Here is a 14,611-nt window from a genome sequence, read left to right on the forward strand (position 1 = left end):
GTAGTTTTGTGACCAGAATTGCACCCGATATTCCAAGTGTAGCCTGCGTGAGGTTGTATAAAGCTGCAACATGACTTGCCAATTTTTAAATTCAATGCCCCGGCCGATGAAGGCAAGCATACTGTATGCCTTCTTGACTATCTTCTCCATCTGCGTTGCCACTGGGTGTACCTGCACACCCAGATCCCTCTGCCTATCAATACTCTTAATCGTTCTGCCATTTACTGTATATTTCCTCTCATTATCAGACCTTCCAAAATGCATTACCTCATATTTGTTCGCATGAAACTCTATCAGCCATCTCTCCGCCCAAGCCTCCAACCGGTCTATATCCTGCTGTATCCTCTCACGGTCCTCATCACTATCCGCAAATCCGCCACCTTTGTGTCGTCCACAAGCTTACTAATTAAGCCAGTTACGTTTTCCTCCAAATCATTTATATATATTACAAACAGAAAAGGTTCCAGCACTGATCCCTGAGAAACGCCACTTGTCACAGCCCTCCATTCAGAAATGCATCCTTCCACTGCTACACTCTGTCTTCTATGACTGAATCAGTTCTATATCCATCTTGCCAGCTCACATCTGATCCTGTGCGACTTCACTTTCTGTACCAGTCTGCCATGAGGGACCATGTCAAAGGCCTTACTGAAGTCTATGTGGTCAAAATCCACTGTCCTACCCTCATCAATCATCTTCGTCACTTCCTCAAAAAACTCAATCAAGTTAGTGGGACACGAACTCTTGTGGTATTCCAATGTATCTGCTGCCCTTGTCTTTCTAGATGGAAGTGCTCGTGGGTTTGGCAGGTGCTGTCTAAGGATCTGTGGTGAATTACTGCAGTGCATCTTGTAGATAGTACACATTGCTGCGACTGAACGTCAGTGGTGGAGTGAGTGGATGTTTGTGGATGCGGTGCCAGTCAAGTGGGCTGCTTTGTACTGGATGGTGTCGAGCTTCTTGAGTGTTACTGGAGCTGCACCATCCAGGCAAGTTAGGCTGCACTCAGGAGCCTCTCATTGGGTGGAATTTTCCAGCTGCGCTGATCCCAAAACTGGAAATCCTTCCTGAGGCCAACAGCCTTTACCATGGTCCACACCCTTGCCCGTTATGATTCCCGTGGCAGGCGGGAGAGGAGCATTCCCCGCATTTTCTCAAAACTAATCTGAAATGTAAGTGTTTACAAATGTGTTCTCTCTTTCGTTTGGTACTTCATCTAATTATCCAAAGACTTTTTTTTAATGGATTGTGTATCTCTGGAAGTGAACTCTTTGTAAAGTAAATCTGATATGCTGCTGAGAATGTAAGCTAAATGAATCCAAATGCATTCAAGATATATGAATAAGTGGCCAATATTACCAAAGCAAACTTGCAAAGCATCCCTACATTGGGCGCTGCTGTTTTTGTGGTGCAGGCTCGAAGGGCCAAATGGCCTCTATTCCTGCACCTGTGTTCGATGCTCCATTTCCCTCTGTTAACTCTGTTCATTTTGGATGACATACTGTATTTAGCAAGACATTATGATATTGTAACTGCACTGCCCGTTTCTCGACTGTAATAAAGACTCCAGAGACTGTAGGTGCAGCAAGAAGTAAGGTCACGCGGTCTCCATGTGCATTTATGATAAACTTTGCAATGTGAACTGTATTCTGCTGCATTGGTTTTGGGTTCTTAGAATAGTACTTTGTATGATCAATAAAAGCAAATTTCAAATAATCCGACTGTCATTGTTTACTTTCAGTGTTGGTGGGGGCGGGAAGCGGGGGTGGGGGAGGGGGCTGCGGGGAATGAGGTCGATGCCTGAATAAGAGAATTGTAAGGAGTATAGTCAGTGATAAGGTGAGTGTACACGAGATGGTGCAAGTGGCGCAAACTATCTCGATGGGCTAAATGGCCTATTTTTAGGTTGTGACATTTGCTGATTCTGCAACTTTCCGAGTCACTTTGCTCCACCTTAGCTTTCTTGATGGGCGGCACGGTGGCACAGTGGTTATCACTGCTGCTGCAGGGAACCGGGACCTGGCTTCGATTTCTGGCTCGGGTCACTGTCTGTGTGGAGTTTGTATGTTCTCCCCGTGTCTGTGTGCGTTTCCTCCGGGTGCTCCAGTTTCATCTCACAGTCTGAAAGACATGCTGGTTCGGTACATTTGTCACACTAAATTCTCCCTCAGTGTACTCCCGAACAGGCGCCGGAGTGCGGCAACTAGCGGATTTTCAGAGTAATCTCATTGCAGCGTTGATGTAAACCTACTTGTGACGCTAATGATTTAACTTAAACTATGCATGTAACCCCCATACAAATCTGGAGATAATATTGGGGAAAGATATTCAAATCTGTTCCAGTAAATGAATAAATGTGGACAATGGGTGGCACGGTAGCACAGTGGTTAGCACTGCTGCTTCAGAGCTCCAGGGACCTGGGTTCGATTCCCAGCTTGGGTCACTGACTGTGTGGAGTTTGCACATTCTCCTCATGTCTGCGTGGGTTTCCTCCGGGGGCTCCGGTTTCCTCCCACAGTCCAAAGATGTGCAGGTTAGATTGATTGGCCATGCTAATTTGCCCCTTAGTGTCCTGAGATGTATAGGTTAGAAGGATTAGCGGATAAATGTGTCGGGATATTGGGGGTAGGGCCTGGGTGGGATTGTGTTCGGTGCAGACTCGATGGCCAGATGGCCTCTTTCTGCACTGTCGGGTTTCTCTGAAGATCGGAATTTTATCCAATGTTTGGTGTGCTGATTAACTGCATAAACAGTGTGTATCTGTGACTTACGAGGAGAGGGCTGAATTGGAGTGCTCTCCCTGTTCGAGCTGTATTAGAACTGAATGCTGTATTAGAGGAGAGTGCTGCTTTGGAGATGTCTATGGGGTAGTGGCCTCCATGCTTGAATCATGAATGAACGATTATCCCTGAGTCTCCTGCGGTTAATTCGAAGAAGTCCGTCACAATGAACTGCAAGAAGGTTTTTCTCTGAATGAGTTTCGAATGCCCCAATTTCACCAAAGTGACCAGAATTAAAGAGTCGGGAGCTGAAGGATCAAAGCCTTGAAGGAGGATTATATCAACTCAGCCTTATCAGTTCTAAAAAAATAATATTTCCAGTGTGGGGAAATGAACAAGAAATAAAAGAGAAGGAAGAGTGTCCCATAATTTGAGAACAACCTTTAGTTTCTTTCTGGCTTGTTTTTAAACATTCACCCGATTTAAATTTCAAGAACTTGTCAAGACAAAATATTGTGGATGCTGGAATCTAAAACAAAAACAGAAAATGCTGGAAATTCTCAGCAGGTCTGACAGCCTCTGTGGAGAGAGAACAGAGCCAACATTTCGAGTCTGGATGAAGCGTTGTCAGATCTGAAAACAAGAAAATTTGTACAAGATTTATACTGTGAGGGGGAGGGGGAGGTGGGTTGGAATCATAGTATCCCACAATGCAGAAGGAGGCCAGTCAGCCCAAAAGGTTTGCACCGACCACAATCCCACCCAACTCCTATCCCCATAACCCCACATGTTTATCCTGGCTAATCCTCCTAACAGTAAGGAGGAATTTAGCATGGAAACTCAACTTAACACGCACATCTTTGGACTGTGGGAGTAAACCGGAGTACCTGGAGGAAACCCACACAGACATGGGGAGAACGTGCAGACAGAGACCCAAGGCCAGGTATCGAACCCGGGTCCCTAGCGCAGTGAGATGGTAGTGCTAATTACTGTGCCACCGTGCCACCACGTATTGATTGGCCATAATTGTTGGACTGGCATAGACAAATATCAGGGAGTGCAAATGGTGATGTTAAAAGCTGAGAATGGTGCTTAGAGCGTCCGTTAAGAGAGTGGAATGTGTGAATGGCAGAACAAAGATGCCCAGTGTCAAAGGACAACCTGAGGAATGTAGCAGTTGGCCCATCGTACTGGAGTGAGGTTGGAAAACAAGATGAGAAGTGAGATTTTAGAAGTGGAAATATCAAATTAAGAACATAAAGTAATAAAAATGGGGTGAATAAAATGAAAGGAAGAAATGAAATAAAATACATGTAAATGGGGTGAATGTGGAGGAGAGAGTTCATGCTTTGAAGATGTTAAATTTGAAGAACAGTCATTTTGGATGCTAAAAGAGACTTCAAATTAGCATTTCCTTCGAGTTCATTTCTCCCTAAATCCAGCCAATTATGTTTGAAGGTTGAGCAATGGAGAAGTAATTTCTTCGCAGTTTCAGGCTGTTTTACTGATCAAAAGACAACCGATAGTTGGAGGAAGTGTGGATGGAAAGGTGATTTCTCACTGTGGCACCTCATCTACTAGCAGCGACAATTGGGAAATTCATTTATTTAGAATTAAGTCGATTGAAAATGTAAAATTAATGAACGATTATTCAGAAATTATTCATTATCTTTCAGGAAAATGATTCTTGATTCACAGTTTTGACACTTGGTGAAATGTGCATTGTTTTTTGGGCTTTTCGATCCGTTGGCAGTGAATCTTGGGGAATCCACCCACAGGGGCCAATGGTTTTGGTTTCTCTCCCAGTAGAAGTCTGGATATCAGCAATGCTGTTTCAATACAGCCACCAGAAATATTGAAATCATTGGGAACTACACACCTCAATGTTTAACCTGTCCACCAGCCTTGGGTCTCACTCATCTGCCTTGTTACTTGGGCATCAATGTGGCACTGATTTCATGCAAGCAACATGAAATTTATCAATATCAAAACCTTGTCGTGCCCCCTGTGTTATCACGTCTTTACTCCCCGTATATTTCAAAGCACAGCTATCTCAAACGAGCATGTAACTGTGGTGATGTGGTCACTGGATTTGTAATCCAAAAACCCAATGTGATGCTCTGGGAAAGCGTGTTCGAATCCTGCAGCAGCAGATGGTGAAATCTGAATGAAGTAAAAGTCTAACCATGACCATGAAACTATTGTTGATTGTCATAAAGTAAAACCCCACACTGATGGGAGATATGTACAGGCCCCACAGTAGTATTCAGGATGTGGGGCAGAAAATAAATCAGGAGATAGAAAAGGCATCTAAGAAAGGCATCATTACAATAATCATGGGGGACTTCAATATGCAGGTGGACTGGGAAAATCAGGTAGGTAGTGGATCCCAAGAAAAGGAATTTGTGGACTGTCTGAGAGATGACTTCTTGGAGCAGCTTGTGACATGACCTACAACGGAACAGGCAATTCTGAATTTGGTGATGTGTAATGAGGCAGACTTGATTCGGGAACTTAAGGTGAAGGAACCCTGAGGGAGCAGTGACCACAATATGATAGAAGTTACACTGCAGTTTGAGAGGGAGAAGCTGGAGTCAGATGTAACGGTATTACAATTAAATAAAGGTAACTGCAAAGTCCATGAGGGAGGAGCTGGCCAGAGTTGATTGGAAAGGGAGCCGAGCAGGGAAGACAGTGGAACAGCAATGGCAGGAGTGTTTGAGAGTTATTCGGGAGTAACAACAGAAATTCATCCCAAGGAGGAGGAAACATGCTAAGGGGAGGACGAAGCATCCATGGCTGACGAGGGAAGTCAAGGACAGCATAAAAGCAAAAGAAAAAGCACACAAAGTGGCGAAGATTAGTGGGAAGCCAGAGGATTGGGAAACATTTAAAAGCAAGCAGAGGAAAGCAATAAGGGGGGAGAAGGTGAAATATGAATGTAAGTTAGCCAGTAATAAAAAAGGAGACAGGAAGAGTTTTTTTCAATATATAAAAGGTAAGAGAGAGGCAAAAATAGCCATTGGATCACTGGAAAATGAGGCTGAAGAAGTAATAATAGGAAACAAAGCAATGGCAGAGGAACTGAGTAGTTACTTTGCATCAGTCTTCAGGGTGGAAGACACCAGTGGGATGCCAGAGCTCCAGGTGAGTCAGGAGCACAGGTGAGTTTAGAGGCCATCACTAAGGAGAAGGTTCTGTGAAACTGAATGATCTGAAGGTGGATAAATCACCTGGACCGGATGGACTACACCCCAGGGTTCTAAAAGAGATAGCTGAGGGAATTGTGGCAACATTCGTGGTGATCTTTCAGGAATCACTGGAGGCAGGGAGGGTACGAGAGGACTGGAAAGTAGCTCATGTAACACAGCTGTTTAAGAAGGGAGGGAGGCAGCAGACGGGAAATTATAGGCCGGTTAGCCTGACTTTGGTAATTGGCAAGATTTTTGAGTCCATTATTAAAGATGAGATCACAGAATACTTGGAAGTGCATGATAAAGTAGGGCTGAGTCAGCTTGGCTTTGTCAAGGGGAGGTCATGTCTGAGAAATCTGTTAGATTTCTTTGAGGAGGTAACAAAGAAGTCAGGTAAAGGAGAACCAGTGGATGTGATTTATTTCGATTTCCCGAAGGCCTTTGACAAGGCGCCACATAGGAGACTGCTAAATAAGTTAAATGCTCATGGTGTTAAGGGTACGATCCTGGCATGGATGGAGGATTGGCTGACTGGCAGAAGGCAGAGAGTGGGGATAAAGGAATGTTTCTCAAGGTGGCACCTGGAGACTAGTGGTGTGACTCAGGGGTGAGTGCTGGGAGCACAACCTTTCACAATATACATGAATGATTTTAGGAAGGAACTGACGGCACTTTTCCTAAATGATACAAAGGTGTGTAGAGGGACAGGTATTATTGAGGAAGCAGGGGGGCTGCAGAAGGACTTGGACAGTTTAGAAGAGTGGGCAAAGAAGTGGCAGATGGAATACAATGTGGAAAAGTGTGAGGTTATGCACTTTGGAAGGAGGAATGGGGGCATAGACTATTTTCTAAATGGGAAAATGCTTAGGAAATCAGAAACACAAAGGGACTTGGGAGTCATTGTTCAAGATTCTCTGAAGTTTAACGTGCAGGTTCAATCGGCAGTTAGGATGGCAAATGCAATGTTAGCATTCATGTCGAGAGGGCGAGAATACAAGAGTAGGGATGTACTTCTGAGGCTGTGTAGGGCTCTGGTCAGATCCCGTTTGGAGTATTGTGAGCAGTTTTAGGCCCCATATCTATGGAAGGATGTGCTGGCCTTGGAAGGGGTCCAGAGGAGGTTCACAAGAATGATCCCTGGAATGAAGAGCTTGTCATATGGGGAACAGTTGAGGACTCTGGGTCTGTACTCATTGGAGTTTAGAAGGATGAGGGGGGACCTTATTGAAACTTATAGGATACTGCGAGGCCTGGAGAGAGTGGACATGGAAGAGGGTGTTTTCACCAGTAGAAAAACTGGAAGCAGAGGGCACAACCTCAGGCAAAAGGGACGATTCCTTAAAACAGAGATGAGGAGGAAATTCTTCAGCCAGAGAGTGGTGAATCTGTGGAACTCTATGCTGCAGAAGGCTGTGGAGGCCAGGTCATTGAGTGTCTTTGAGACAGAGATAGATAGGTTCTTGATTAATGAGGAGATCGGGGATTATGGAGAAAAGGCAGGAGAATGGGGATGAGAAAAAAATCAGCCATGATTGAATGGCGGAGCAGACTCGATGGGCCGAGTGGCCTAATTCTGCTCCTATTTCTTCTGGTCTTATGGTCTTATGATTCACTAATGTCCCTTAGGGAAGTAAATGTGTCATTCTTACCTGGTCTGGCCCACATGTGACTCACAGTTGGACTTTTAAAAGCCCTCTGAAACAGCCTAGCCAGCCACTCTGTCCAAGTGCAATTAGGGATGGGCAATAAATGCTGGCTCAGGCAGTGATGCCCACTTGCTGTATAAAAATAACTCTCTATGGCTTTGTTTCCACAGTAAGAGTTTTAACCAGGTTAAAGTCCAACAGGTTTATTTGTTCGCAAATGCCATTAGCTTTCGGAACACTGCTCCTTCGTCAGATGGAGTGGATATCTCCATCTCCACTTTTTTCCACACACATGCTTTGTCCCCTTCTCCAATCCTGAGCCCATCAGTCTATTTGCTCTTTCCCATCCACCTTTTTTTCTATTTGTCCTTTACCCCTTTTCACCACCATGCCTCCTTTCTTTCCCCTGCCCTCGGCACGCTCTCCCCTCACAATCCCCAATTCTTCAGCCCTCATCGGCTTCCCTGCTCTCCTGCTGTTGTCACAGGCTTGACTCCTGAGATAACTCGACAGAGGCACAAACCGACAAAACAAATTTATAAAAGTATTTTTTTTATGTGTACATTTATTATAATTTAAAAATTCTCTTATTCAATAAAGTACTTAAGTCTTACCTTCTTTTTGTAATTTTTAATGGGATTTTTAATGCCTCTTTTGCTCACAAACTCACTTAATATTAGGAGTACTACATAGGTGAGTGTGGAGGAATTTCCTCAGATCTTGGAGAGATGGGCGTTTCAGAGGAAAGTAAGAGTCCAGTTGACAGAAGTGGGACAGGCAGAGTCAGAAAAGATTGTCGGTCACCTCATCCTCAGGAGGGTTTCTGGAAAAAAAGAGTATCCAATGATTCAGCAATTGTAAAGCTACTCAGGAGGTATGGCGGCAGAGTGGTTAGCACTGCTGCCTCACAGAGCCAGGGACCTGGGTTCAGTTCTGGCCTCGGGTCACTGTCTGTGCGGAGTCTGCACGTTCTCTCCGTGTCTGCGTGGGTTTCCTCCGGGTGTTCCGATTTCCTCCCACAGTCCAAAGATGTGCGGGTTAGGTTGATTGGCTATGCTGAATTGACGCTAGTTCAGGGGGATTAGCAGGGTAAATAATGGGATTACGGGAATAGGGTCAGGGTGGGATTCTGGTCGGTGCAGACTCGAAGGGCTGAATGGCCTTCTTCTGCACTGTGGGGATTCTATGATTCAATGATGCCAGTTGAACCTGACATTGACTGTATGATAAGGAAGAATTCAATCTTTTGAAAAGTTATTGAATGGGAGATCCACTGATTAGTGCTGTACACGTGAAGGCTTTGACAGAGAGAAAAGATAATCATTTTACTGGCCAGGTCAGCATGCTGCACGTAGCGTTTTGGAGATTGTTGTGGGAAATGTACCACGAGGTCAGGCTTGAAGGTTTCAAATGTCCTGTTTTATTTTAGCGAAGCTTCGTGGAGAAAAGGCACTAACAAGCAGCAAAACCTTCTCTCAATGAGTTAATGGGAGCGGTACATCTTTATACCCTTTACACAATAGATGGACCAGACATTTAGCCATTATCACATCGTTGTAATCAAGTCGGTGATCGATCGTTAAACACATCGTTATAGACAAATACAGACAGATCCAGACATAAGCATGTTAACATCGCATTGTTCTATGAATGGATACATTTCCTACATTGTCTGTACCTTTAAGACCTGGCTGGCTGTCGGATTCGCATTCTAATCAGTATTCTGCAACTTGATTTTGTCTGTTTGCACTGTTTGAGAGCACATTTCCACTCCATCTGACGAAGGAGCAGTGCTCCGAAAGCTTTTGGTATTTGCTACCAAATAGACCTGTTGGACTTTAACCTGGTGTTGTGAGACTTCTTACTACATTTCCTACGTCAGTGACTATCAATGACTTTATTTTCGGTCTGTTCATACAGTAGTTTACACGAGGGGTCATGGGCTCAAGGTGAGAGGGGCGAAGTATAACTCAGATATCAGAGGGATGTTTTTTACACAGAGGGTGGTGGGGGCCTGGAATGCGCTGCCAAGTAGGGTGGTGGAGGCAGGCACGCTGACATCGTTTAAGACTTACCTGGATAGTCACATGAGCAGCCTGGGAATGGAGGGATACAAACGATTGGTCTAGTTGGACCAAGGAGCGGCACAGGCTTGGAGGGCCGAAGGGCCTGTTTCCTGTGCTGTACTGTTCTTTGTTCTTTGTTCGAATTGGTTTTCCTGCATTTTGTATTCCCAATCCCACCTGTAGCTAATCTCTTTACCAGTCCCTTTTGTCCCGATTTCCATTGGCTACCTGCAGTATCTAATTCCTGCATATTTTAATTTACATGTCGTTGTCTGAGTGTCTTTAATGCTAAGTAATTGTCTGGGCTAAGAGTCAGTGCCTGTTTGTGGTCTTAACTCTTTATGTGCCAGGCAGTCATTTCTAAAGTGTACTCTTCTGTATATTTTTCCCACTTCAGAGATGATAATATTTCACTCTCTGTTGAAACCCCAATGAGAGTCATTGATATTTAACTCTGTCACCAGGTCGCTGCAAGGCCCTAGTCTCTCCTCCTTAATGGTCAAAAATGCTGAAATGCCGTTGATCTCCAGTTCTTTCTCCTCTGCAGTTAATGCCCAGGAAATCTGTGGAGAACCAGCTCTGGCTCTCCATCTTCCCAATCCTCTGCATCTCTGCAACGAGGAAATACCAGCCCTCTGAGCGTCTTGGCATGTGTTCATCCAGTGGGTGTGGTGAGGGTGATGATCAGGAATGCGAAGCCAGTTGGATAAGAGTGAGGTTAAGTGGGAGTCATAGAATCGTCATAGAAACCCTACAGTGCAGAAGGAGGCCATTCGGCCCATCGAGTCTGCACCGACCACAATCCCACCGAGGCCCTACCCCCTCATATCCACATATTTACCCGCTAATCTCTCTAATCTACGCATCTCAGGACTCTAAGGGACAATTTTTAACCTGGCCAATCAACCCAACCCGCACATCTTTGGACTGTGGGAGGAAACCGGAGCACCTGGAGGAAACCCACGCAGACACGAGGAGAAAGTGCAAACTCCACACAGACTGTGACCCAAGCCGGGAATCGAACCCAGGTCCCTGGACCTGTGAAGCAGGAGTGCTAACCACTGTGCTGCTGTGTGGTGGATGGATAGCTGGGGATGTGAGGAAATGTTTGGAATGAGGATGGATGCACACACACAGGAGGTGGGTGTGAAGAGTGGTGTGATGGAACAGCATCGCAAGGTGGGGTGAAGGGGTTGGGGTGGTCTGCACATAGCAGGGTGTAAATGAACGTGCAACTATATTCAGCTTTCCTGACCTGCTGAGATAAGAACATAAGGACATAAGAACTAGGAGCCTGCTCTACCATTCAATAAGATCATGGCTGATCTTTTTGTGGACTCAGCTCCACTTACCCGCCCACTCACCATAACCCTTAATTTCTTTATTGTTCAAAAATTTATCTATCCTTGCCGTAAAAACATTTCATGAGGTAGCTTCAACTGCTTCACCAGGCAGGGAATGCCACAGATTCACAACCCTTTGTTTGAAGAAATTCCTCCTCAACTCAATCATAAATCTGCTTCCTCTTATTTTGAGGCTATGCCCCCTAGTTCTAGTTTCACCCGGCAGTGGGAACAACTTCCCTGCTTCTAATCTATTTCCTTCATAATCTTATATGTTTCTACAAGATCTCCCCTCATTTTTCTGAATTCCAATGAGTATAACCCCAGTCTACTCAGTCTCGCCTCATAAGCCAACCCTCTCAACTCAGGAATCAACCTAGTGAATCTCCTCTGCACCCCTTCCGGTGCTAGTATATCCTTTCTCAATTAAGGAGACCAAAACTGTACACAGTACACCAGGTGTGGCCTCACGAGCATCGTATACAGCTGCAACATAATCTCACTGTTTTTAAACTCCTTCCCTCTAGCAATGAAAGACAAAATTCAATTTGCCTTCTTAATGACCTGCTGCACCTGCAAACCAACTCCTTGAGATTCCTGCACAAGGACACCCAGGTCCCTCTGCACAGCAGCATGTTGCAATTTTCTACCATTTAAATAATAGTTCATTTTGCTGTTATTCCTATCAAAATGGATGACCTCACATTTACCAACATTGTACTCCATCTGCCAGACCCCTCACCCACTCAGTTAGATTAGCTATATTCCTTTGCAGACTTTCAGCGTCCTCTGCACACTTTGCTCTTCCACCCATCTTAGTGTCATCTGCGAATTTTGACACACTACACTTGGTCCCCAACTCCAAATCATCTATGTAAATCGTAAACAATTGCGGTCCCAACACTGATCCCTGAGGCACACCACTAGTCACTGATCGCCAACCAGTCACTGATCGCCAACCAGGAAAACACTCATTTCCCCCACTCTTTGCTGTCTGTTAGTTAACCAATCCTCTATCCATGCTAATACATTACCTGTAACACTGTGCACCTTTATCTTATGTAGCAGTCTTTGGTACAGCACCTTGTCAAATGCCTTCTGGAAATCCAGATACACCACATCCACAGGTTCCCCATTGTCCACTGCACATGTAATGTTCTCAAAGAATTCCACCAAATTAGTCAAACATGATCTGCCCTTCATGAACCCATGCTGCGTCTTACCAATGGGACAATTTCTATCCAGATGTCTCGCAATTCCTTCCTTGATGATAGGTTCAAGCATTTTCCCTCCTACAGAGGTTAAGCTAACCAGCCATTGAAGATCATTGAAGCACTGGCAACATTGAATCCAGAAGAATGGTACAATGTTTCTGCTATTGGCATCCTTATAGAAAGTAATCTGTGTCATGGTATTTAGTGACGACACAGTGAAATCTGGGTTAACCCCAGCTGATAAACTACCTACGGTTCCTGGGCACCTGAGTTAGTTTTACAACCTGGAGTTTCATTCTCCATTGCAAATTTATATTGACATTTTATTAATGTTGGCCGATGTAGTAATTCAGCCAACTGTTTGTGATCATGAACACCTTTTATTGTGCACTAAAAGAATGGGCTGCCTCTGCGCCTTACAGTCAGGTAGTCTTCACCTCAGGAATTACAACAATAGTCTGGGCAGAGTAGTAGGTTTAAGATCCCCTGCTGGCTGCATCTCATTGGGCAAGCCTCCACTTGCTCCGTAAAGCAGCTAATACTCCACAAAGCCCACAGGGAGATCTATTGATGAACCCCCATGGCCTTTGTGGTCATCATAACATGGTGGCACAGTGGTTAGCACTGCTGCCGTACAGTGCAAGGGATGCGGGTTCAATTCCGGCCTTGGGTGACTGTCAGTGCAGTCTACACATTCTTCCCGTGTCTGCGTGGGTTTCCACCAGGTGCTCCGGTTTCCTCTCACACTCCAAAGATGTGCGGGTTAGGTTGATTGGCAATGATAAATTGCCCCAGGGAGATTAGCTGGGTAAATAGGTACGATTATGCAGATAGGGCCGACGTGGAAATGTTGTTGGTGCTGGCTCAGTAGGCTGAATGGCCTCCTTCTGCACTGTAGGGATTCTATGATTCTATGATAACAGCCGAGATTTTCCAGCCACCCTGTGGCATATTCTCCAACAGCGGGTGTGGCTTATCATTGGCCGCCAGTGGGATCTTCCAGTCCCGCTGAGGTCTCTGATATTTTGCATGGCTCACCCGCCTCATCGCCAGGGAATGTGCCACAGGGCATCATCACCTTCCCACAAGTGAGAAGGGCCTGCTCATTGAGTTCTGTTACACAATATCATGCCTTGTGATAATTGATTTGTCATCAATGAATTGCCTTCGTTATTACATTCTTTATATTTCGGTCGGGAAGAAACTCATGAGGTATTATTACCCACAGCTCTGTCGTTTATTCACATTCTATTAACTTAAAGACCAAAGCTACAAGTGGATACAAGACTGATAGATTGGTGAATCAATCTAAGTAAAGAACAATGAAATAAAATTGTGAAAATGAATCTGTTCACGACCTGTTCAGGAAACAGGATGAAAACGAAGGAAGTGTGGATTTTAGAATGTTCCACCTCAACTGAAAACAAATTAAAGGATTAACTCTTTGGGCAGAAGTATTTAATTGCAGGCATTTTCCTGGCGATAAGGGCGGGATAATCCAATTAAACTGCAGGCTTGGTGTAAAAGGTTTGAGATAATCCTATGCCCTTGGTCGAAGAGGCATGCATTAAATTATTGAGCCAAGAGCTAACCTATCAATTGCCAAGCTAAAATTCATGAAAGACGCATCATTCTTATTGTTGTTCCTGGCTGGAAGCCTCTGGTCTCCTATGAATGGATAAACAGTGCAACTAGGCATGTGAATTTGGTAAGTTATGGAAACTTTAACCTCGGGCATCAATCTTGTCTTCTGTCAACTGTTGACGTGTATGTGAGCTGGTATGATAAGAAGATTAGAGGTAAGTGTCTCAACAAGAAGAATGAACCTGTTGCTTCTTCCTCAGGCTGTTGGGCCTACTGCACACTTCCAACCTTTTCTGTTTTAGAGTTTGGAGCACTGTTAAACAAGGTCCAGATTCTCCAATATAACCAGAAAGACAAAGTCAGCTGTGTCATGACATCTCGGCTCTGGTGGGATTGATGCCCGAGATGGTGGTTTAGATTCAGAAAGAATGTTCCCGATGGTGGGGGGAGTCCAGAACTATGGTCCATAGTTTGAGGATAAGGGATAAACATTTTAGGACAGAGATGAGGAGAAATTTCTTCACCCAGAGAGGAGTGAATGTGTGGAACTCACTCCACAGAAAGTAGTTGAGGCCAAAACATTGTCTGATTTCAAGAAGAAATTAGATGTCGATCATGGGGTGAAAGACATCAAGGGATATGGGGGAGTGGGGAGGAGGGAAATGAGGATATTGAATTGGATAATCAACCATGATCATAATTAATTGTCGAGCAGGCTCGACGGGCCGAATGGCCTATTCCTGCTTCTAGTTACGATTTTTCTATGCTGACGGGATTCTAAGATGTGCAGGAGAGAGACAGAGTTTGGCATAGTTGGGCAAGATGGTGGGGGACGGGGAGTGGG

Source organism: Mustelus asterias, chromosome 26 (genome assembly GCF_964213995.1).
Source record: "Mustelus asterias chromosome 26, sMusAst1.hap1.1, whole genome shotgun sequence".
Taxonomy (NCBI): domain Eukaryota; kingdom Metazoa; phylum Chordata; class Chondrichthyes; order Carcharhiniformes; family Triakidae; genus Mustelus; species Mustelus asterias.